At 47.1% G+C, this 24,498-nt stretch overlaps 2 non-coding genes and 1 pseudogene across 2 annotated transcripts; 2 read left to right on the forward strand and 1 right to left on the reverse strand.

Moving 5' to 3' along the window:
* Nucleotides 1-24,498, forward strand: part of LOC140717792 (uncharacterized) — an 819,648-nt pseudogene that overhangs the window by 735,095 nt on the left and 60,055 nt on the right.
* trnan-guu (transfer RNA asparagine (anticodon GUU)) lies at nucleotides 18,171-18,244 on the forward strand. Its single transcript has one exon. It is a non-coding gene; the product is annotated as a tRNA-Asn (tRNA).
* Nucleotides 19,926-19,997, reverse strand: trnag-ccc (transfer RNA glycine (anticodon CCC)). The gene has a single exon. It is a non-coding gene; the product is annotated as a tRNA-Gly (tRNA).

Genomic DNA, 24,498 nt, shown 5'->3' on the forward strand with positions numbered 1-24,498 from the left:
TTCTCTCTCTTTCTCTGCGCAGTCGCTTTTGTTTTTTTTTATATAAAGTGTTCTTCCATTTTCTTGCTTTGCGACTGCCTATAAGCAGACAAATCTCAAGGTGCATAATTTATAAATTCTTTGATAAGAAATGCGCTTTAAATCTTTGAAACTTCTCTCCTGAATAGATTTTGCCTCTATCATCGCCTGAGAAAGGTAAATCCAAACAACCCAACTCTCCTGCCGGTCTGAGGAAGGATAACTTTTACAAACAAGAGGCTGTGGCAAAGTGCATAAGATGTGTTCGGTCAGGAGAGCTTAATCAGTGTCGGCCGATACTCTCTGGTATAATCTCATACATGTTCATTGTGTCAGGGTCCGATCCAGAACCGCGTTCCGGGTTTTGATCCGGTCCGGGGGTTCCGGACCCCGGGTCCTGCAGTTGTCCCTCCCGTCACCCGTAATCCAGTTAGGACACTCCTGGTTCAAGGAGACACACCTGTAACTCATTGAGCTGCAGGTGTTTATAAGGGGCCTTGGGAGTGGGGCCAGACGGGTGGTCGTTTTGTTCTGTTTCCCCGCCTGCTCCGAAATCGTCTCTGCATTCTGTTATACCGCCCGGGCTCAGACCTATTCTTCATCATGCTTCTCTGCCCGTACCAGTACTGCCAGGTTGGTCCGCTCTCCCACCTTTCTTCCCATGCGCTGGTCCCGCTTCTCCGCTCGGTTTTCCTTGTCGCGCGGTCGCACTGTGCCAGCCGTTTCCGAATTTCCCGTTGTCATGGCTGTTGTGTTGGTCGACCTGTACCTATGCCCGTTCCTACCCCTTGCCCCTGTCGGGCACGTCTGGCCGACCTGCCTCGGCCCGGCAGTGGTTTTGCCTGTTCCTATCCCTTGCCTCCGTCGGGCGGCTCCGGCCGATGGGCCGTGGCCCGGCAGTGGTTCTGCCTGTTCCTATCCCTGGCCTCCGTCGGGCGGCCCTTCTCTTCCCCCCGAACTCTGGGATAGTGTCCGCACCCGCCTAGGGGTCCGCGTCGTGCCCAGGCCTCCGGTGTTTCCGCCTGGGAGGCGCCCCTACCCAGGATACATGCCGCCCGCCCAGGGAGGGCTCTCCGCTAGCCTATCGCCACCTAGACTTGCCTGTCTGTCTGTCTGTCTGTCTGAACCCGGGGACCTGCCTTCCTGTCTGCCTGAACCCCGGGGACCTGTCTGTCTGCCTGAACCCGGGGACCTGTCTACCTGCCTGCCTGAACCCTGAACCCCGGGACTTGTCTGTCTGCCTGAACCCCGGGACTTGTCTGTCTGCCTGAACCCCGGGGACTTGTCTGCCTGAACCCGGGGACCTGTCTGCCTGAACCCGGCAACCTGCCTGCCTGCCTGAATCCCGGGGACCAGTCTGTCTGCCTGAACCCGGGGACCTGTCTGTCTGCCTGAACCCGGGGACCTGTCTACCTGCCTGCCTGAACCGGGGGACCTGTCTACCTGCCTGCCTGAACCCTGAACCCCAGGACTTGTCTGTCTGCCTGAACCCCGGGACTTGTCTGTCTGCCTGAACCCCGGGGACTTGTCTGCCTGAACCCCGGGGACTTGTCTGCCTGATCCCGGCAACCTGCCTGCCTGCCTGCTTGAACCCCGGGAGCCTGTCTACCTGAACCTGGACTTCGGGAGCCGCTCCGCTCCGCCTGCCTGGACTTCGGGAGCCGCACCGCTCCGCCTGCCAGGACTTCGGGAGCCGCTCCGCTCCGCCGGCCTGGACTCCGGGAGCCGCTCCGCTCCACCTGCCTGAACTCTGTCTGCCTGAACCCCAGCTACCCTTAAGTGCCATGGCATCCCCATCCTGTCCTACCCCTAGTACTTCAGTGCCCGCGTCATGCGTTTGAGTCCATCCGGCCCCTCTTGACACACTGAGCCACAAAGTCAGGAGTCAGAGACAATTCTGAAGATGTATGCTCAATAGGAAAGCAAAATAAAGATGAATTATGAACGGAATCTGGACACTAATATCAAAGAAGACACTGAAAGCTTTTTTAAGTATATAAAGGATAAAAGAGAGTTGAGGCAAGATATAGGACCAATACAAAATGATGCTGGAGATATATTAATCTGAGACGCAGAGATGGCAGAGGAACTGAATGCGTATTTTGCATCATTCTTCACAGTGGAAGTCAGCTGCAGGATACCGGCCATTCTAGAGTGTCAGGGAAGTGAAGTATGTGTAGTGAAAATTATGACTGAGAAGGTGCTCAGTATGCTTAATGGTCTGATGGTGGATGAATCTCCTCGACCTGATGGAATGCAACCTCGGGTTCTGAAGGAAGTAGCTGGAGAGATTGTGGAGGTATTAACAATGATCTTTCAAGAATTGATAAATTCTGGCATTGTACTGGATGACTGGAAAATTGCAAATGTTACTCTCCTATTTAAGAAGGGCACGAGGCATCAGAAAGGACACTACAGACCAATTTGCCTGACATCAGTGGTTGGAAAGTTGTTGGAGTCGATAGTTCGGGATGATATTCCGGATTAGCTGGAGAAACATGACTAGATAGGCCAAAGCCAGCATGGCTTCATGAAAGGAAAATACTGCCTGGCTAACTTACTGCAATTCTTTGAGGAAATTACAAGTAGGGTAACAAAGGGGATGCAGGGGATGTGATACCCTTAAATTTTCAGAAGGCATTTGACCAGGTGCAGCACAGGAGATTGTTTAGAGAGATAAGAGCCCTGGAATAACAGGCAGGTTACTAGTGTGGGTGGAGCATTGCTTGATCGGCAGAAAGCAGAGAGTGGAATAAATGCATACTATTCTGGCTAGCTGCCGGTTACAGTTGGAGTTCCACAGGGGTCGTTGTTGGAACAGTTGTTTCTTATGATGTATGTCAATGACTTGGACTATGGGATTAATCAATTAATGGCTAAATCTGCCGATAGTACGAAGATAGGTGAAGGAGTGGGTGGTGTTGAGAAAACAGAGACCCTGCAGAGAGATAGTTTAAAGGAATGGGCAAAGAAGTGGCAAATGAAATAACATATTGGAAAGTGTATGGTCATGCCTTTGGTGGAAGAAATAGACGGACAGAAAACTATTTAGCTGGTGAGATAATTCAAAGATGCAGAGATGCACAGAGAATCGGGAGCCCTTGTTCAGGATACCCTGCCGCCACCATCGTCCCCGTGCTGAAGAAGTCTTCAGTGTCCTGCTTAAATGACTCACCTCCATCATCATGAAGTGTTGCGAGAGGCTCATCATGAGGCATATCAAGACCCTGATGCCCCCCTCACTGGACCCCCTGCAGTTTGTGTACCGTCCCAACCGCTCAACAGACGATGAGATTGCCAATGACCCTCCACCTGGCCCTAACCCACCTGGACAAAAAAGACACATATGTTCGAATCCTGTTCATAGACTTCAGCATTGAACACAATCATCCCTCAGAAACTGGAAAGCTGAGCCTACTGGGCCTGAACACCTCCCTCTGCAACTGGAACCTAGACTTCCTGACTGTGAGACCTCAGTCAGTCCGGATTGGGAGCAACATCTCCAACACCATCACGCTGAGCACGGGGTCCCCCGCCAGGACTGTGTTCTTGGTCCACTGCTGTTCACCCTGCTAGCCCACGACTCAAGTTCGCCGATGACACGACCGTGGTGGGTCTCATCAGAAAGAACGACGAGTCAGCTTACAGAGAGGAGGTGCAGTGGATAATGGACTGGTGCAGAGCAAACAACCTGTCTCTGAATGTGCACAAAACAAAAGAAATGGTTGTTGACTTCACGAGGGCACGGAGCGACCACTGCCCGCTGAACATCGACGGCTCCTCGGTAGAGATCGTTAAGAGAACCAAATTTCTTGGTGTTCACCTGGTGGAGAATCTCACCTGGTCCCTCAACACCAACTCCATAGCAAAGACAACCCAACAGCATCTCTACTTTCTGCGAAGGCTGAGGAAAGTCCATCTCCCACACCCCATTCTCATTACATTCTACAGGGGTTGTATTGAGAGCATCCTGAGCAGCTGCATCACTGCCTGGTTCGGAAACTGCACCATATCGGATCGCAAGACACTGCAGCGGATAGTGAGGTCAGCTGAGAAGATCATCGGGGGTTCTCTTCCCGTCATTGCGAACATTTACACAACACGCTGCATCCAGAAAGGAAACAGGATTATGAAGGACCCCGCGCACCCCTCATACAAATCCTTCTCCCTCCTGCCGTCTAGGAAAAGGCACCGAAGTATTCGGGCTCTCACGACCAGACTATGTAATAGTTTCTTCCCCCAAGCTATCAGACTCCTCAATACCCAGAGCCTGGAATGACACTTTACTGCCCGATTGTCCTGTTTATTATCTGTTGTAATGCCTGCACTCTTTTGTGCACTTTATGCAGTCCTGGGTGGGTCTTTAGTATAGTGTAGTTGTTGTTTATTTTTCTCTGTGTTGTTTTTTTACGTAGTACAGTTAGCTTTCGTTCTGTGTTCTGTAACACGATGGTCTTGAAAAACGCTGTAAGGACGGAGCTGTGTGCTCCCAGCATCAATAATCTGAGAAAAAGCCAGAGAGTAAACAATAAATAATGAGGAATGGGAATTCTGAGAGCACATTCAAAGTTCAAAGTAGTATCATTATCAAAGTACGTATATTTCACAATATACCACTCTGGGGTTTATTTACTCGCTGGCCTACACAGTAAATCTGAGAAATACAACAACATCAATGAACGAAAAACTACACGCAAGCAGAATGGCAAACAACCAATGTGAAAATAAGTAAATTAATAATAAATAGATAGCAGAAAAAAGAAAGAACACTTAGATATGTGTCTGCATGTTTGAGGACTGGGCCTGTAAGCCGCGGCATTGCCTGGGAGGGGTCATGCGCTGGGGTGGTCGTTGGGAGCCTGGGCATCAAGCCTCTGTGTGGCGGAGGGGGGCGGCGGTGGTTGTCGGGAATATTTTATTCCTTGAATCTGATTTTGGTCTGTTGGTAATGTGTTTTAGCACATGGATTCACCCGGATAGCATCGGCTCCTCATGGCCACATTATGGAGAGGACAGGATTATACCAGGATGCGTGTGGAGAAGGTTTACCGGGATATGGCCTGGGCACTCAGGATGAGGCTGTTCATTACAGAACATCCCCTTCTCTCAGCTTCTGCGTCTCCGCTGCATCTGCTCTCAGAATCAGTTTTCATTCTAGAAGAAAGGAGATGCCCTCAAAGGGGCGTCCCTCCCTCCACCATCAACGCAGCCCTCAACCGCATCTCTTCCGTTTCACGCATTTCTGCTCGAACACCATCCTCCCGGTACATCACCAGCGACATGGTTTCGCTTGTCCACACCTACCACCACACCAGCCTCCATGGCCGGCACATAATTATCTGTAGCTTCCGCCATCTCCAATTGGATCCCATCACGAAGCACATCTTTCCCTCCCCTGCAATATGTCACACCCATCCACTTTCTGATTCCATAGGGACCACTCCCTACGCGACTCCCTTGTCCATTCGCCGGACCCCACAGATTTCTGTCTTGGTACTTAACCCTACAAATGGAGCAAGTGCTCAACCTGCCCCTACACCTCCTCCCTCAATGATTTTCAATGTCCATGTGAGGCGACATTTCACCTCCGAGTATGTTTGGGATCATATACTGTGTCTGGTGCTCCCGGTGTGGCCTCTTGTATATTGGTGAATACGACGAAGGTTGGGAGACCGTTTCACCGAGCACCTACGCTGCCTCTGCCGGAAAAAGCGGGATCTCCCAGTGGCCACGCATTGTATTTCCACTTCCCATTCCAATTATGATATGTCAATCCATGGCCTCCTACTGTCACGATGAGGCCACACTCAGGATGGAGGAACAACACCTTACATTCCGTCTGGGCAGCCTGCAACCTGATGGCATGCACATTGATTTCTCGAACTTTCATTAATGACCCCCCCCCCCCACCCGCTCTCTCCTTCACCAGTCCCCTTCCCTTTTCCCGTCACTCACTTTATCTCTTTGCCTGTCCATCGCCTCCCTGTGGTGCTCCTCACCTTTTTCATTTCACGGCCAGATCGGAGGCGTGAGCTGACTTCCCTCGCTCTCCGTGATCTTTACTCCTCTCTCCATGGTGCAGTTCCGTCATTGAATCAATTTAAGCGCCAGCCCAGATAGACTGAAAAGACTTGTTGTTGGTCGCGACGAGAACCGGTTTCTCTTGATCTCCGTGATGGTCATCTCTATGGCGCTGAGCCGGAGAAGACTGCCCTCGGCTGCTGTGAACCGTGCTCGCTAATATGATGAACTGAAAAGGGAGACTTTCGGCCGACTCCAGAATGTTGTTCGCTTCAATTGTTTACATGATTTGTATTTTTTTCTCTTTTGCGTCGACTGTTGATCTTTTATTCAGTTAATTACTTTCCCCCTGCTAATTTAATCTTCAATCTTGAAATAACTTGTTACAGAACCTCATCTGCTCAGAATTCGAGAGGCCGAGTAGTCGACTCACACTAATTCACGGGTAGTTTGCTGTGACTGTTAGAGTGTTGACCGTTTAAGCTGCTTGGAAGTAGTTACAGAGGAGATGTCAGGAGTAGGTTTTTTTGTGCGCAAAGAGTAGTGAGTGCATGGAATGGGCTGCCGGCGACTGTGGTGGAGGTGGATACAATAGGGTCTTGTAAGAGGGTAGGTACATGGAGCTTAGAAATATAGAGGGCTATGGTTATCCCCAGGTAATTTCTAAAGTAAGTACATGTTCGGCACAGCATTGTGGGCCGAAGGGCCTGTATTGTGGTGTAGGTTTTCTAGGGTTCTATATTTCTATGTTCGTTAACGGAACTCATAATTAATCACGCTTTATTGTCTCTGCACAAACAATAGTGTAACTCTGCTGACTCCGGGCCAACAACTTGGAAAGTGAATTCTACTGTTCCTTCTGTGCCAATACTCACTCAGTTTATGGCACCGGAGTAGGGGGATCTCCGTGGGCCAAACAGTCGATCATTTCCTCTCCGGCCCCTGGTGTGTGGGTTGTTCCTCGCGATGGGGATTCTCCGGAGTTGTCACTGAGAGCACAATCGAAGTGTCCACATTTGTCACTGTTCCTTACCAACTAAACATTACATTCCAGTGTCATTGGCTAGCTGTAGGTCATTTGATTGACCGTTTACCCCATTTTATTAGCTCTGCTCCAGGCCAGCATCCATTTATTACCCTCTTCCCAGAAAGTGACAGTCTACAATTTATGGCTCCTCGTTCTCTTCAGTAACCAGCTCGAATCACTCCAGGCAGCCACCAACACCCACAAACCTGCATCTTCTGATATATCAAATAATACCTCACAGATCTCCCGTCCACCAAATTCCCTGAAACATCATTGCGTCTACTTTAAAATACAGAAAACAGAAAACACAGCAACTCCATGTCACAAAACGGAGAATGTAAAACAGTTTCACAAAATGTCAGCCTCCATCTCCAAGCACATGGCAGGAACAAAGACAATTGATATGTCAGCTTCCACTGTCGATTTCGTCGTTTTCTTCCATATTTTAAATCCACCGTGGCCAATAAACTAATGCTCCCTTTACCAGGACGAGGCTGAGATCTTACCCAAGTGCAGGAGACAGGCGCGGAGGCAGAGTCATGAGGCGTTAACACCGTCGTGAACAGGGAACCGGTTTCCAGGAGAGTCTTTACACGGAGACAACCTTTACGAGGATGTATCCAGGAAATGATGCGGAGCTTAGAAATGAGAGTCCTGAGGCATCAGGAAACGATGTTTCCTCACACGAGAGTCGACCAACGAACTGGCAAAGCAGGGCTGTGACGCGCGAGTTTTATCCTATGTTCGATCATGGGAACGAGGTGTTCTGTAATTAGCGGAACTGGGAAAAATTGGAAATCAGACGAGGGGATTAAGGCCTAATTAAGGAGGTAATAGCAAGATGGGGAATTGCCAGACGGGACCATGACAGTGCCCTCCCTTCAACGGGAGCCTCCATGCGATCATCCAGGCTTGACTGGATGGTCCCGATGGAAGTCCTGGATGAGGGAGGGTCCAGGATGAAAAAGTGGGGAACCCAGGAACGCTCTTCTGGACCGTACCCCTCCCCGTTGACCAGGTATTGGAGCCCCTGTCCCGATGGCGCACATCCAGTAGCCGCCGGACGGTGTATGCCGGATGGTTGTCGATGATCCGGGCGGGTGCTGGGATTTTGGTTCGAGGACACAAGGGGCTGACGGGAAGTGGCTTTGTTTGGGAAACGTGAAAAGTCGGGTGGATGTGCATATATCTTGGTAGTTTAAGTCGGACTGCTGTGGGGTTGATAACACTTTCGCTCTCGAAAGGTCCCAGAAAGCGAGCGGGGAGTTTCTTAGGCTTGTTTTTGAGAGGGGTGTCTTTGGATGAAAGTCACACCATCTGCCCAGGTCGATACTCAGGCGCAGGAGTCCGGTGTTGATCGGCAATCCTTCCATTGCGATCGGCTGATTTGAGCAGGGCCGTGCGTGTATCCTCCCAAACCTTGCGGCACCGATCGATATGGGCCTGAACAGACGCCACCGCAATCTCCTCTTCTTGCGCGGGGAACAGCGGCGGGCTGGTACCCAAGGGAGCACTCGAAGGGATATCTACCGATGGCAGTACTAACAAGAGAGTTGTGGGCGTACACAACCCACACGACGTGGTCACTCCAGGTAGATGAGTTGTTGGTTGTTATACAACGTAGCGTCGCCTCCAAGTCCTGGTTGACCCGTTCCGTTTGCCCGTTTGTCTGTGGGTGGAAGTCGGTTAACCGGCTGACCGAGGCAGCCAACGCTTGACAGAAGTTCTTCCATACCTGCGAGATGAATTGGGAACCTCGATCGGAGACGATATCCGCAGGGATTCCGTGGAGGCGCAAGATCCGCGGTTTCCAGAGCAGAAGGGAGTTTTGGATGGGCTACAAAGCGCACCGTCTTGGAAAACCGGTCTCCCACGGTGAGTACGGTGGTGTTTTCATGTGAAGGGGGTAGACTGGTGAAGAAATCTAGGGCGATATGCGACCAAGAACGACCAGGGACAGGTAGGGGATGATGTAATCCCGCAGGAGGCCGATAAGAGGATTTTGTCCGGGCACAGATAGAACATGCAGAGACATAGGAACGGGTATCTGCCTCCGTGTAAGGCCACCAGAAGTGTCTTTTCAGGAGAGCCAGTGCCCGATCACTCCCGGGGTGGCAGGCAAATCGAGATGGGTGCCCCCACCGGAGAACCTGAGATCTGACGGAATCAGGCACAAAAAGACGACACGGCCGGTCCATTTCCGGGGTCAGTGTCATCCCGTTCGGCTTCCTTTACTATGGACTCAGTCTCCCAACTGAGGGTTGCCACCACACAGGATGCTGGGGGAATAGTCTCCGGGCTGGAAACTCCCCTTGGAGTTGTATTGGCCGGAGAGCGCCTCCGGCTTCCCGTTCTTAGACCCTGCACGGTATGTGAGGAAAAACTTGTACCGTCCAAAAAATAATGCCCAACGGGCCCTGCGGGTATTCAAATGTTTGGCGGTCTTAATATATCCCAGGTTCTTATGATCAGTCCAAACAATACATGGGTGCTCCTCCCCCTGCAGCCAGTGCCTCCAATGTTAGCTTGATCGCCAGTAGTTCCCGATTGCCCACGTCGGAATTCCAACAAAAAGGTGTTGTAGGCGAGGTAAGTCGGGTAAGGGGCGCCGCCACCCGACTGTAATCCCTGATAAATCGGAGATAAAAGTTTGCAAACCCCCCCCAAATAACTCTGAAAATGCTTGGGGGTCGTGGGTCTGGGCCATTCTTCCACCACCCGGATCTTCTGGAGGTCTGCCCTCAGCTGCCCACTCTCAATGATGTAGCCCAGGAAGCTGACCGACGGGACGTGGAACTCACATTTCTCAGCGTTCACACAAAACTTGTTCTCCCACAGTCTCTGGAGGGCTGGACGGTCATGGTGAGTGTGGTTCTGGGGGCTGCTAGACAATATTAAGATATCATCTTGGTAGACGAACCCGAAAGGATTAATAAAGTCCCTCTGCCCATGATTCATTAGGACTTGAAAAACGGTGGGGGCATTGGTGAGGCGAAACGGCATGAACAAGTATTCAGAGTGGCCCAAATGTGTAATAAAAGCCGTCTTCCACTCGTCTCCGTCCCTCATCCTGACTAGATGGTAGGCGCCTCGAATGTTCACCTCCGAGAAGATGGTGGCTCTGTGAAGTGGTCCAAATGCAGAGTTAATGAGGGGTACTGGGTACTTATTTTTAACTGCTATATTGTTTAGTCCTCAGTCATCAATACGAAGACAAAGCGACCCATCTTTCTTCATTACAAAGAAGAAACCGTCGCCTACCGTGGAGGATGAATGTCGAATGATGCCCGCCGCGAAGGACTCACTAATATATTTCTCCATGGCTTCTCTCTCCGGGCGGGATAAGTAATAAAGACGACTGGTGGACAACGAGGCTCCGGGGAGAAGGTCGATAGCGCAATCATACGGGAAGTGCGGAGGCAGGGAAAGAGCCCGTTGTTTGCTGAATACCTGTCCTAGGTCATGGTATTCTGCGGGGACTCTGGACAAGGCGAGGGCTTCCAAGACAGGCGAGGTCGTGGGAACCGCCGTAATGGGTAGAGCCGACCGCAGACAGGTGGCGTGGCAAAACGGGCTCCAGCTGGCTATACTCCCGCTAGACCAGTCGATGTAGGAGTTGTGGTGGTTCAGCCAGGGACATCCTAGAACCATAGTGGCTTGAGGAGAATGGATGAGATTAAATCTACCCAAATCAAAAAGATTGTGGAATGTTCTGCCGCCAGAGCTGCGCAGTATTTCTGACATTAATATTTTTAGAGATAGACTCAATCAAATCAATTTAGGGGATCGAGTCAAAAAAGCTCACCTTGCAGTTTAACTCTCAGGCCGTTCACACCGACTGCGCGTTATAACAGCTGTCCGGCGGCGCTTGCGCAGCACCAATCTGAATCAGAATCATGCCTCCTCTCGATGGTTTCCGGACAGAATCAAGGTCAGCGGTGGCCTGCAGTGGGTAAACCGAACCAGCAGTTTTTGTGCAGTGCCCGGGTCTCCAGAGGGATACTTAACGGCTCCTGAGGTATTCCCGCCCGGGAGGTTTTGTCCTTGTCCAACAGATTTCCCTCGGCACCGGAATCCACCAAGACAGGGACTTTTCGATAGTTCACAGTAGCAGAGATCTGCATCCGGGTCTCGGGGACTGAAGGAAGTGTCGTTCGGCACACCAGGATCCTTTTTCTACCAGTGATCCCTCCCTTTTGGCCGCAGGACAGGGATCCTGGAAATGTCCCGGCTGGCCGCAATAGAAAAAGTCCCCAGCTCTCTGCCTCCTGGTGGCTAGAAAGATCAGAGAGTCCAGGCTGTCCGCGTCCTCCCTCGCTGCCAATTCATCTTTTGTCTTCTCTGAGAAGCCCTGTCGAAACATATCCCGTAGAGCCTCGTCATTCCACCCAGAGTCTGCCGCCAATGTTCGGAACGCGATGGAGCATTTTGCTACGCTTCGCGAAGCCTGACAGAGTTATCAAGCCCTTAGCAGCGTCCTTGCCACGAATGGGGTGTTCAAAGACCTTCCTCATTTCGGAGACGAAAGAGAGGAAAGAGGAGCAGACCTCTGGTTGGTTGTCCCAGATCGTGGTGGTCCATGGCAAGGCAACACCTCGTAACAGCCCCATGATGTACACAATCTTTGATCAGTCCGAGGTGTACGTACGTGGCTGTTGCTCAAAGACCAAAGAGATTTGTAATATAAGGCCTGCCACTTCCCTACGTAGGATCCTACCTAGGATTCCGGCTCGGGTACGTACGGCTCTCCAGGGGACTGTGTTGTCGACCAAAGGGGCGTAACCATCCCAGGCTGTGCGGTTTGGTCAGTCGGGGTTCTTGGAAGGGACGGAGTAAGGGAAGCGGATACCCGGTCAACCTGCTCACTGACCTTCCTCACATTCGTGGACAACACACGAAGTACTTCCGTGACCTCTCTGAACAGTTGGTCGTGGGTGCCCAGTAGGTAGCCCTGGCTGGCGGGGGCCTGTTGCACGGGGTCCGTGTCCGCTGGGTTCACTCTTGGCCAGTTCTATCTGTTGCAAGGACGAGGCTGAGGGTGACCCCAAGTGCAGGACACAGGCGCGGAGGCAGAGACGTGAGGCGTTAGCACTGTCGCGAACGAGGAACCGGTTTCCAGGAGAGTTTTACACGCAGACAGGGTTTACGAGGATGTATCCAGGAAATGATGCGGAGCTTCGAACCGACAGTCCTGAGGAATCAGGAAATCAACTTGTGGTTTTGTTTTATCTTTCTTCCCGCGCTTTCTGTCTCACTGCTGAATATTTCCGGGGTTTCATTGTCTCGTTTGACAAAGGGTGGCGGGCAGAGCTTCACGGGGGCCTAATCACGGGATGGGACTCCCTATACAAAATGTTTATCTGACACAGATTCTGAAATATAATATCATGGGATTGTCGCCTGGAGACAAAAAAATATCCCTGGCTCGGTTTTGTGTAATGAAGATATAATAAAGGCATTGAACACCGCACACCCCATCCCACTAGCGCGCGTGCACACACACACACACACACACACACACACACACACACACACACACACACACACACACACACACACACACACACACTCACACACATACACACACTCTCACACACAGCAGAACAAAGCATTATAAAGAAAAGTATAAAGCACTATAGAAATAAGAGGTAAGAAATAGGAGCAGGAGTAGGCCATCATGTCATCGAGTCTAGTCTGCCATTCAGTAATATCAGGGGTATCTGGACGAGGCCTGAGGTACATGAACGTACTCTTTCCTCCAATCCTCAATTCCTTTCTGTGTACAATGCTGTCTAACTCTGTGTTAAATGTACATAACCACTTATATCCTACTTCCTCTCTGGGCACATCGTTCCGCTGATGCGCCGTTCTCTTCATCTCCATCCTAATTGTATTCCTCCGGTTCTTGAGCTATGTCCCCTCGCTCTGGTCTCATTTAACAGCCGAAACAACTTTCCTGTTTCTATCTCATCCATCCTTCTCAGAGTTTTCTGTGTTTCTATAAGATTTCCTCTGAATTGCCTGGAATCCGCCGAGTATAGTCCAAGGCAACTCAGTCTGTCCGTCATAGGGTAACAACATCATTTCCGTAGCAACCTGGTGATCGTCCTCTGAAAACCCGGACATGTTGAGTCAGATAAGGAGACCAGAACTACCTGTGCAGGTGACAGGGTATTCAGATCACAATGGACGGCAACTTGAACTCGCACGTCCGCGGCAGTGACGCATCTCTGCGTGGTAGGCTAATTGTCTTTTATGCACTGTTCGATGTACAAAACGACGTGGCAGCGAGAAAGCCCCGTCTCCCTGAGGAGTGAGACTGTCTCTGGCCGGAGCTAATGTGAGGGCGATCCTCGCAAAGATCACCCCGTGTAAAGCTGCGGGACCTGATAACATACATCGTCGGATGCTGATTGACTAAGCAGCCCTGTTAACAGAGATTCTAACAGACACCTTCAGCATCTCTTCAGAAGAGTGCTCTGTCCCCTCCGGCTTCAAGACAATCGCCATCATCCTGGTGAACACGAGGGCGACAGTAACCTGAATTAATAACTATCGTCCAGTGGTGCTCATTTCAATGAAAATGAGATGCTTTGAGCAGCCGGTTATGGATCGCATTAAGTTCCATCTTCTAGAACTATTGAACCGTTTCCAGTTCGCTCAATTCGGTCCATTGATTATGCCTCATCCTTTCAACTTCAATGCACCTTTCCCCATCTGGAAAATGGCTCCTCAGCCGCCAGGATATTGTTGATCTCCAGTTCAGCTCAGCATTTAACACGATCATCCCAAACCGCTGGCGAATAAAATGTCTTTGGTCTCAACAACTTTCTCTGTAACAAGACAGTGCACTTCTTGACAGGAAGACCAGTTAGGCCATATGTCTAGCTCCATCTGTCACGACCTCGGATCGTTGGTCGAGTATTCTGATGGCTCTGAGCTTTTTACTGTTGTTTTCCTGTATTTCTGCTTTTTTAAATTATAATTATAAGGTATCTTCCTCTTCGGGGTGGTATCTGTCATAGCTAGAGCTTCTCTAGATTACATATAAGTTGCAATAGTCTTTGGATACTTCCAATTAATTCCCCTCGAGACATTGCAGGTGTCAAATTAAGTGTCCTTGGACCCGTCTCTTTATCAGAATGGCTTTTTGTAAGCTTGCCAAGAGTCTGGTGTTTTATATTGCTGGGCACGGATTCTTTGCTGCCCTGGAGTGTATGTAAAATGGCAGTGCTAATCTCTCGTGTATCGGTGGCCCTGATCCCTACCCAGTGAATTTGTAGCCGAGTTTATTCTGGGTTATCCAGGATCTGATAAGTTCTGCTGTATTGTCTCTTTTGTTAATAACATGCCTAGTTATTGTCTATTAGACAATAGAAAATGGCCTCGAAAATGTCTATTAGACCGGTTAGACATAATCCTACTATGAACAAAGCTACGTTGGCTGTCTCTAATCAGGCCCTGTCTATCCAAATATACGTATTGTGTATATCTGGTTCTGAAGAATATTCCAACAATTACCCATTACTGACTTCAGATTCAGCGACGTCTAATTTCATAGAATCTTTCTTAAACAACAGAACAACAAACCTTCTGGACATCACCGGTGGTTAAGGATATTTGAAATATATCTGCGGTGGCCCCTGCAATTGCAGCACTAACCTTCAACAAGGACAAAGAGGACACCTTACGAGGCCGTGGGGTGTTTAGACCACGATTTGCCTCCTCGTTTGTAATCAGAATAGTGTCTATGAATTCAGTATTGTTTTACCTTAGTTATATCGACTGTCCGTCCGTTTCCTGAGAAAATAAAAGTGCTGAATTTTCATTTAAGTTCTCCCCGATCTCCTTTGACTCCATTTACAGATGACCACGCTGACCATCAAGAAGATCAATTTTGTCCTTGCTATTCTTTTGCTCTTAAAATATCTGTAGACGCCCTTGGGATTCTCCTTCCCCTTGTCTGGCAGAGCAACCTTGGACATTCCTTTCGCCCTCCTAGTTTTTCTCTTAAGTGTTGTCTTGAATTCTTTGCATGAACAAAGCGTCACGCGTCCCTCGTCTCTGATGTATCAAGGTGCACACTCGTGTCCCAGTCTATCGCAGAGGGAGAAATCCTCAAAACTGTCAAAAGTTACAGGCTCATCATGCTCATTCAAGCGCTGGCTATTAATGTCACTTTCTGCAGAAAGAAGGAGCAAGCCGTTGTTCTCCATGGCCAGAGACACCGTGTCTACATCGGTATCCCACAACCGAGTTAATCATGGGCCGATACATTCACCAGTCTTTTGAAAATTTTTGTCCCGCATATCCACCTTTGCCTCGCCTACCACGTCCTACCACTTGGTGTCATCCCGTAGCCTCCTATAACTGAACAGGCTGAGGCACTTGGGAAGTGGAAGCATCTGAATGTCGACAGCTCATCTGGGACAGAAGGACTTCATGGCAGATATATGAAAGAGTAGCTGAACGGGTGGTGGAAGAATTAGTTGCTGCTTTTCAGGAATCACTAGATACAGAAGTGTTTCTGGAAAGTGCAATATTGCAAATATCTCCACACTTGTTTGAGGAACAGAAGTGGGTAACAGTCAAATGGCCTGATTTCAGTGTTTAACATGATGTCAGAGTCCATTATTAAGGATTATATTACAAATAATGTATTTTCTAAGTAACTGATTTTCTAAATAGGGAGAAAATTCAAACATTAGAGGTACAAATGGAGCTGGGTGTCCTTGTACAGGATTCCCCAAATGCTGGCTTGCAGCTGAGTTGGGAGTAAGGTGGCAAATACAATGTTAGCTTTCATTTTGAGACGACACAGTTACAGTGCAATCTCATTTTAGAAAGGCAGAAACTGGTCACGGTCACGTGATGGGTGGATTTATTCAAGAGGTAACAAGGAGGCATGGTGCAGGGTTTAGCAGTAAATTTGAGTACGTTTCACAAAATAGGCAAATCAAAAACATTTGCACACATTAGTCTCTGTACAGTATGAGAGTGTAGGTTTCATTCTGTACCTACCAGTCTCTGGGACAGTGTGAGGGTGGGGTTCCTCCTGTACCTGTCAGTCTCTGATACAGTGTGAGAGTCTGGGTTTCATTCTGTACCAGTTAGTCTCTGGTATAATATCAATTTAATGTTTGGGAACTCACTCCAAGACCAGACAAACAGCTCATATCAAGAGTCTGCCTCTGGGAGGGAAAAAAACAATTTCTTTACTCAAAAAGGGTATTTAACTTACATTTTCTGTGGCTTGTTTTGGTATGTGCTAATAGCTTTTAATCAATTAATCAATTCGAATTTTATTTTTGCAATATAAGAACATTTCTCAGAATATATACTTAATCAAAGATTTGGGAAGATGCTACGAGGAAGCAGATTCACTGTTTTGGTAAGTGAGATAGAAGACACGGATCAACACACACAAAATGCTGGAGGAACTCAGCAGGCCAGGCAGCATCTATGGAAAAGAAAACAGTCGATTTTTCGGGCCAAGACTCTTCAGCAGGACTGGTGAAAAAAAAAATGAGTAGCAGAATTAAAAGTTGGAGGGAGGAAAGTTAGAAGAAAGGTGCTAGGTGAAACCGGGAGGGGCTGGGGTGAAGCAAACAGTTGGGAAGTTGTTTGGCGAAAGAGATACAGGACTGGAAAAGAGGGAGTCTGATAGGAGAGGACAGATGGCCATGGAAGAAAGCAAAGGTAGGAGGAGCACCAGAGGGAGGCGATGGGCAGCAAGGAGATAAGATGAGAGACGGAAAAGGAAATGAGGAATGGTGAAGGGGAGGGGGCATTACCGGAAGTTCGAGAAATCAAGTCAGGATCGGATTGAATTGCGGAGCAGGCTGGAGAAGCTAGATATCCCCTCCGACTTCTGTTTTCTACCTTTCAATGTTCGCTCTTTGTGATCGGTGACTCAGAAAGAGGATTTCCAGTACGTTTGACAACCCGGATATATTTCAATGAGAAATCGTATGCTTGCATGTAACAAAGTCCATGTTGGTGCCTATGAATTGAAAAATCGGCGGGAAATCCCAGATGGCGAAATTCCGAGCAACATTACCAAAATTCTGGAGAAACTCACCTGGCCACGGGATAAGCGACTGCCAGTCTGTCTTTACACCGTCCTACGTAGGAGAGTTAAAACCCGACCTTTACTGTATCAGTTACACAACTTTGGTGCAGGAATGGAAAACCCGCCCCGTGTGGCAGGGAGGGGCGAAGCATCAGCGATAGTCCACATCTCCCCATCTGTCACTAACTGGTCCGGCTGTGATGGTCTGAACATGACACCAACAGTTAATCCCGGCGGAGGAATTGTTGCATTTGATGTCAGCGTTTGCAGTACATTAATGTCGCGAGTTCCGCTTCACCAGTTGATCTGCTGTTTCAACACTGAAGGAACTCCGACAGTCATTCAATCATCAGGACAGGATAAGGAAGTTAATGGCACCCCGGGTGAAAAGGTCGTTATTTATCTTTAAAAAAGCCGATCAGTGGGATGAATTGTCCGTCTGGACAATTAAGTAATGTAAAACGCATTTCAGTGGCGAAATATCGGGAACGAGGTGCAAGACGGATAGAGCATAAACGGCAGAGAAATAATAACTGGGCGAGGCAGAGAGTAGGGAAGGTGGAGAAAACGAGAAAGAGAACAAAGGAATCATCAAAAGAAAGTGAAGAACGTGAGTATGAAACGGGAAAAAGACGGAATGGACCCAGACATATACAGACACAGAACCAGGCACAGACATGTACAGACAGAGGCACAGACATAAACAGACCCAGTCATGTACAGACACAGGCACAGACCCAGACTTTGACATGTACAGATACAGACACAGACATAAACGCATGCATACATACACATAAAAAAAATGCAGCATTCACAGTTCAACAATTCATTACACATTCTGTAGCAGAGTGGCGCAGCGGAAGCGTGCTGGGCCCATAACCCAGAGGTCGATGCATTGAAACCATCCTCTGCTATATTCTCTTTTGGCGGCAGCAGGTATTCAACTTTGTTTTTTAAAAACACTATGCACCTATAACAAGAAATCGCATTTCAATTGGAATTTATCATTTATTCGTACTCTTTTAAGTAGTCGTCTCTGTGGCGCAATCGGTGAGCGCGTTCGGCTGTTAACCGAAAGGTTGGTGGTTCGAGCCCACCCAGGGACGCTAGTGATCCAGTGGTTTATTTTCTCTCGTACAAGAGAAAATGTGCAGCAGCATTTATGGAATAAAGTACACAGTCGATTTTTCAGGCCGAAACCCTTCTTCAGGATCACGAAACAGCCTGGGTGCTGAGCTCCTCCAGCATTTTGTGTATGTTGCTTGGATTTCCAGCATCTGCACATATTCCCGTCTGTGATTCGACTGCTACACTGCGAAGTCTCTTCCGTGGAATTGAATTCAACGGACTTTATTAATTACGTCCTTCACATACATGAAGAGTAAGCATTTTACGTTACGTCTCCGTCTAAATGTGCAATGTACAACTTATAGCAATATGTAATAAACAGTATGTACAACAGGACAGTCAATATAACATAGAAATACGATTGTATCAGCGTGAATTAATCGGTCTGATGGTCTGGTAGAAGAAGCTGTCCCGGAGCCTGTTGGTCCTGGCTTTTATGCTACCGTACTCTTTCCCGGATGGTAGCAGCAGGAACAGTTTGAGATTGGGGTGACGCGGGTCCCCAACGATCCTTCAGGTCCTATTTACACACCTGTCTCTGTAAATGTCCTGAATACTGTGAAGATCACATCAACAGACACGCTAGGCTGCCCGCACCGCTCTCTGCAGATTCCTACGATTGAGGGAATTACAGTTCCCATCCCGGGCAGTGACGCATCCAGTCAGGATGGTCCCCTGTAGAAAGTCTTTACGATTTGGGGATCCATTTTAAATTTGTTCAACCGTCTGAGGTGAAAAAGACGCTGTTGTGTCTTTTTCACCACGCAGCCGGTATGTACAGACCTCGTGAGATCCTCGCTGTTGTTTGTACCGAGTAACTGAAAGCCGTTCACCCTCTCAACACAGATCCATTGATGTCAATAGGGGATGCCTACTCTGAAGAAGCTTGAATCTTCCCATCGACGAGAGTTCAGTGAAACCCTCTCTCACTGCTCCCCCTCTGTGATCTCAGCTCTTTTTTTCTGCTGTGTTTCATTACCAGCTGGGGAACTCTGTGCTGTTCGGAGGCCGGCGCTCCCTACTGCTGCCGCAACGGGCTCAGTGGGAATTGAATCTGTTCTACGTGTTTCAGTCAGAGATACCGAAATACAGTGAAACGCTTCTCATCCTCACTGTTCATAGAGATCAAATCATTACACAGTGTATTGGGAGAGAACAAGGTGAAGCAATAACAAAATGCAGAATAAAGTGTAACAGCGACAGGGAAAGCACGGGGCAGGTAAATAATAAGGTGCAGCTTCATACCGAGGTGGATTGTGAGGTCAAACGTCCATCCTATCTTACGGGAAACCATTTAATAGACACAGCCGTGGGACTGAAACTATCACTGAGACTGTGAATTGTGCTTTCAAGCTTTTGTACCTTCTGCCAGATGAACGAGGGGAACGAGAGAATATCCGGGTCGCGTTGTGTATTTGATCAGGTTTCTGCCTGTTCGATTTGACCAGAAAATATGCGTTTCCTCGAGCCGAGTCCTTGGAACTAACGGACTTCCCGGGTCTAATGCTGTGTTTTTCATTCAGTTTGGGGTCCTGGCTCATCCAACATGAGGGATCACCACCATCGTACATGAGGGATCCATCTGATCCATTGGAGTGAATTTCATTCACAGCAAATTGCCCGTGAATTCTGCGTTCATAGTGCTAAAAGTGTACAAACTGCGATGGCCGGGAATCGAACCCGGGTCAACTGCTTGGGAAGCAGCTATGCTCACCACTATACCACCATCGCACCCTGATATAAACGAGATCCGGCTACTGAATGTTCTCTTGTGCTATAAGATTCTGTAACTCGATTATCATTTTCTGAGCTGTTTTCTGAAGGATCATTCCTCTCTCCGTTACAGTTCCTATTTTGACCGTTGGATATCGCGACATTCCGACAGACCGGAGAAACACAGCACCTGGGATCCGAGTGAAGGGAGAATCGACCCGAGAGATTCGAAGGGCTGCAAATGGTTTTCTGCTTCACGTATCAGAAAGTGGGAAACAACTGCTGATTATAAATATCCGTTCAAACAACACGCAGTTGGATGCTAATGGGAACCCTTCCTTTGGCCAGTCCTTGAACTCAGTAAATGACTGAATCACTGAAGAATGTTGAGACCCCTCCAGTCACACAGTGAGGAGGGGATGAGTGAAAAACGCCAGCTCTACACTCAACGAACAAACATCAGAGTGACTTTATGAACTCTCCTAAACCCTGACATCCGTATGAAAGATTCCACACTCTTGTTTATTTCTCGTTCGTTCAATCCGCGCCTGTTACGCAGAAGACCGGGGTTTAATTTACCGACGGGAAGACCATTTTCCTGCTTCAAATGAAACCGGTATTAGAAGATGGGACAATCTAGTGTGCAAATAGCCCGGAACTGGAGAGTTTCCCGAGAACAAGGGACGTTCTGTTCAGCGTTTTTTTTTTAGTCATCCCTCATCGTGACTGTATCTCAACGCTGTTCGGCGTTGCACTCGGAGACCGAATCCTTCACTCCGAAACATTAAACAGGGGCTGTTGTTGTGAGATATGAACTCCCGCACTTTCCCAGCACTCCTGCCGACTCTCTCAGTTTGTCTGGGTGACTGTGTGGAGAAGACAGACAAAGGAATAGCTGAAACACTTTGGAGAGTACGATACCATGCGGACGTGTTTACCGCCGGGTTTAAAGCCACGCAGCCCCTCCTGCAAAACAGGACCCTCCGAACAGACGGTTAGAAAGTGCACTGGAGGAATGTACGCTTGAATTTTGTGACGATAATACAACACAGGTTGCGTGGCTCCGCCCCTAGACTTGATTCATAGCAGAACACATGAAGAGGGTTCGGGTTGATGACAGTGGCGGTTGATGACGCTGGTTGTGAATGTGTGGGAATGTTGGGAAATAATGTAGGTTCAGGTGGGGGGCGAGTGTCTAGAAAATGATCCGAAAATGAAGAGTCTGGTGAGTGCGGGTGAAGGTTGAAATGAAGTTTAATCTAGATCTGGAAAACGGAAGAAAGTAACATAATCTGGGAATGATTTCAACTGATCGAGAGGAAGGGCTGGATATTTTTTTTAAAAAAAGAAATTCCACTTCAAGGTACAGTATTGTTTAAATTTGACCCGGAACAACCTTCTTTTATCAATCCCATTAAATTAACTGTAGCAACACGCAAAATGCTGTAGGCACCCAACAGACCAGGCAGCATCTATGGAAAAGAGTTCAGTCGACATTTCAGACCGAGACCATTCATCAGCCACAATTTCCTCCAGCAATTTAACCACAGAGCTTTAGGGAATATAGATTGTGCTCAACCCTTAAGAAGAGTTTAATAGCAGTTATTTCTGATTTGATTACGAAAATACGTCTCGGTACATCTGATAAAAATAAGAATGAATGGGATGGGGAGTCTGTCGGGACCCTGGGGACTTATGGAAACTGTGATGATTTCTTTTGAACTTACAGTCCTTTAACATCTTGGACTATTTTTACTGTGCCCATAGTCTGTTTTTTTTTAATCAATTATTCTATTGTTTGCACTGTTGTAACTATATGTTGTAATTATGTGGTTTTGTGCAGGTCTTGTAGCTTTAGTTTTAGGTCTTGTTTTTGTCTGGTGGATTTTGGAGCTCCCTTCCGGGGAACGCACTAGACGGTAGCGCGATATTAATACGCAGCAGCCTCTCCGGACTCTGGATTGGGGATTGCCAAACGTTACGTGGATTTTCTGGTGTCGTCTGTTCTGTCAAATGTTTTTGTGATATCATTCTGGGGGAACGTTGTCTCATTTTTTAACTGCATTGCATTTGTGGTTTCTAAATGACAATAAACTGAATCTGAATCTGAATCTGAAAAAGAATTACAAATATCTTTATCTACAGAGAAATGGGAGAAAATTTTTAAACTAGTTAATACTTCTTCAATGTGTGCCAGAGACACTTTGATACAATTGATGGTGCTTCATAGAGCTCATATGTCCAAAGATAAGTTAGCTTGTTTTTACCCTCATATAAATCCTGTATGTGATAGATGTAATTCTGAAGTAGCTTCCTTGAAACATATGTTCTGGTCTTGTCCTCTTCTAGGAAAATATTGGAAAGATATTTTGAGATTATTAAGTTATTTCTGCGCGTTGATTTACTACCTCATCCTATTACGGCAATTCTTGGACTACCAGTGATAGACTCCAGTCACTTATCCTCATCAGCTTGTCGTTTAATTGCATTTGTGACATTAATAGCCAGAAGATCCATTTTACTTAAATGGAAAGCTTCCAATCCCCTCTACCACTCCTCAATGGTTTTCCCAAACGATAAGATGTCTACATTTGGGAAAAATTAGCAGTGGTACTATGGACCCTTCGGTTGAATTTGAAGAAACTTGGAGGCCATTTATTCAATATTTTCATATGATGTAATTCGACTCTTTCTGAATCCCCTTTTTAGATTTTTTTTGTTCATGTATATAGGAGCACAGTTAACAAAAAATTAAAATTTTAACCAATGAAACATGGCAGCCCATTCTTTGTTTGTTTTTTTTAAGTTTAATTTTTCTTAGTCTAGGTTTTTTTTTTCTCTTTTTATAAATATCTTTTTTTCATGGTTAATTACCAAGAGATTGGGAGGCAAAACACTATTTGCTATTTTAAAGATGTGTTTTTGCATGTCAACCATTATTAATGTAATCCTGATCTCTATGTACCATTATCAATATTGATAAGCTTATTAATTTGAAATGTAATAAAAGGATTGAAAAAGACAGGAAGAGGAAGTGATGTGCTAATCGTGACTCAAGATAAGAAAGTGTGAGAAGGCATTGCATTTGAATGCTTTCTTTGGGTAAAGGTAAGATAGAATCTATGTTGCCTAATGAAAATAGAGGTATTAGGGGTGTTAAAACCGGTGTTCTGGTGGAGATTTCGATAGAGGAGAATCATTAAATCTCATTTACTGGGAGGCAAGGTAGAGAAGGTAGAGATTACAAGTTGTCAGAAATGGAGAAAGGATGGAGTGTTTAACTGTATTGATATATTGGTTATAATGTACTGTTACGTATTCAGGCAACAATAAATATATGAGTTAGGCAAGGGTTTTTATAACAAATAACACCTTTATTAAACACTGAAAACAAAACCCCCAAAAGTAAACAAACACTAACGTAACCGGAAAACAGCTGCTGTGCGGAAGCGTCACAGTTCTTAAAGTGATGCAGCTCAAACAGTTCTTAACGCGGTATTGAAAAAAAAACAGTTCTTTAAAGCGGTATGCCGAAAGTTCAAAAGCTCACAGTCCATTTAAAAGGAGAGACTTTTTAAGGCGATTTAAATTCTCTTCCACGTTGTTGTCCTTCGATCCCCGGCGTCGAACTCTTCCCACGTAGAATTTTTATGAAACGTAACAGTTTAAAGGCACTGACCTCTTCTTCCACACTCTGTCCTCAATCTCCTGCTATCCCAGCAGAGATTAACACGAGAACAGTCAACGAAATCCTTCCGAATGAGGATCACACAAGGTCGAACTTTCAACCGTCGAAAATCGATTCTCCTCGATCTTTAACTTCCGAACTCCGATATTCACTCTCCACTAACAGTATTGTAAGAAACTGCTGGCAATGACCTTTTAAACTTTAGGCATTAAATAAAACTTCATTTTCAACTAAACTGCGTCATCACATTAAATCACGCAGTGGTATGAAGTCAGCTTGGCAAATCCAGCCACGAACTGCCCCACCTGACAGGGCGGGGTCTTCCTTTTATACCCTGTAAATAAAAACCTGTCACATGACCTCTACTGGCGGGAAAATGACATCACTCCACCATCACAAGACCATTACCTCAAGTCCAGTATAACTTCAACCCCAGTCACGTGACAAGGGTACCACTGTCACGTGTCACGGGTACGTAACACCTCCCTCCAAAAAAACATTTTTGGTCTGACAAGAACAAAAATTTTAACAATTACTTACAAGAAAAACAAATGTATAAATTATATAACATACACAATATACAATACCATCATATAACATCTTACAACATACAATACAGTAGGAGTGTTACAATAAAAAAAACACTCCAAAAAAAAATTACATTGTACATTCAATATCGAGATAGACAATCAGCAACCACATTATCTTTACCTTTAATATGAGTTATCACAATATTGTACTCTCGTAACATCAAACTCCAATTTAATAATCTTCTGTTTTTGTTTTTCATTTTACTCAGAAAAACTAACGAATTATGATCAGTGTATACAA

The sequence above is a fragment of the Hemitrygon akajei genome, chromosome 28 (assembly GCF_048418815.1).
Source record: "Hemitrygon akajei chromosome 28, sHemAka1.3, whole genome shotgun sequence".
Classification (NCBI taxonomy): domain Eukaryota; kingdom Metazoa; phylum Chordata; class Chondrichthyes; order Myliobatiformes; family Dasyatidae; genus Hemitrygon; species Hemitrygon akajei.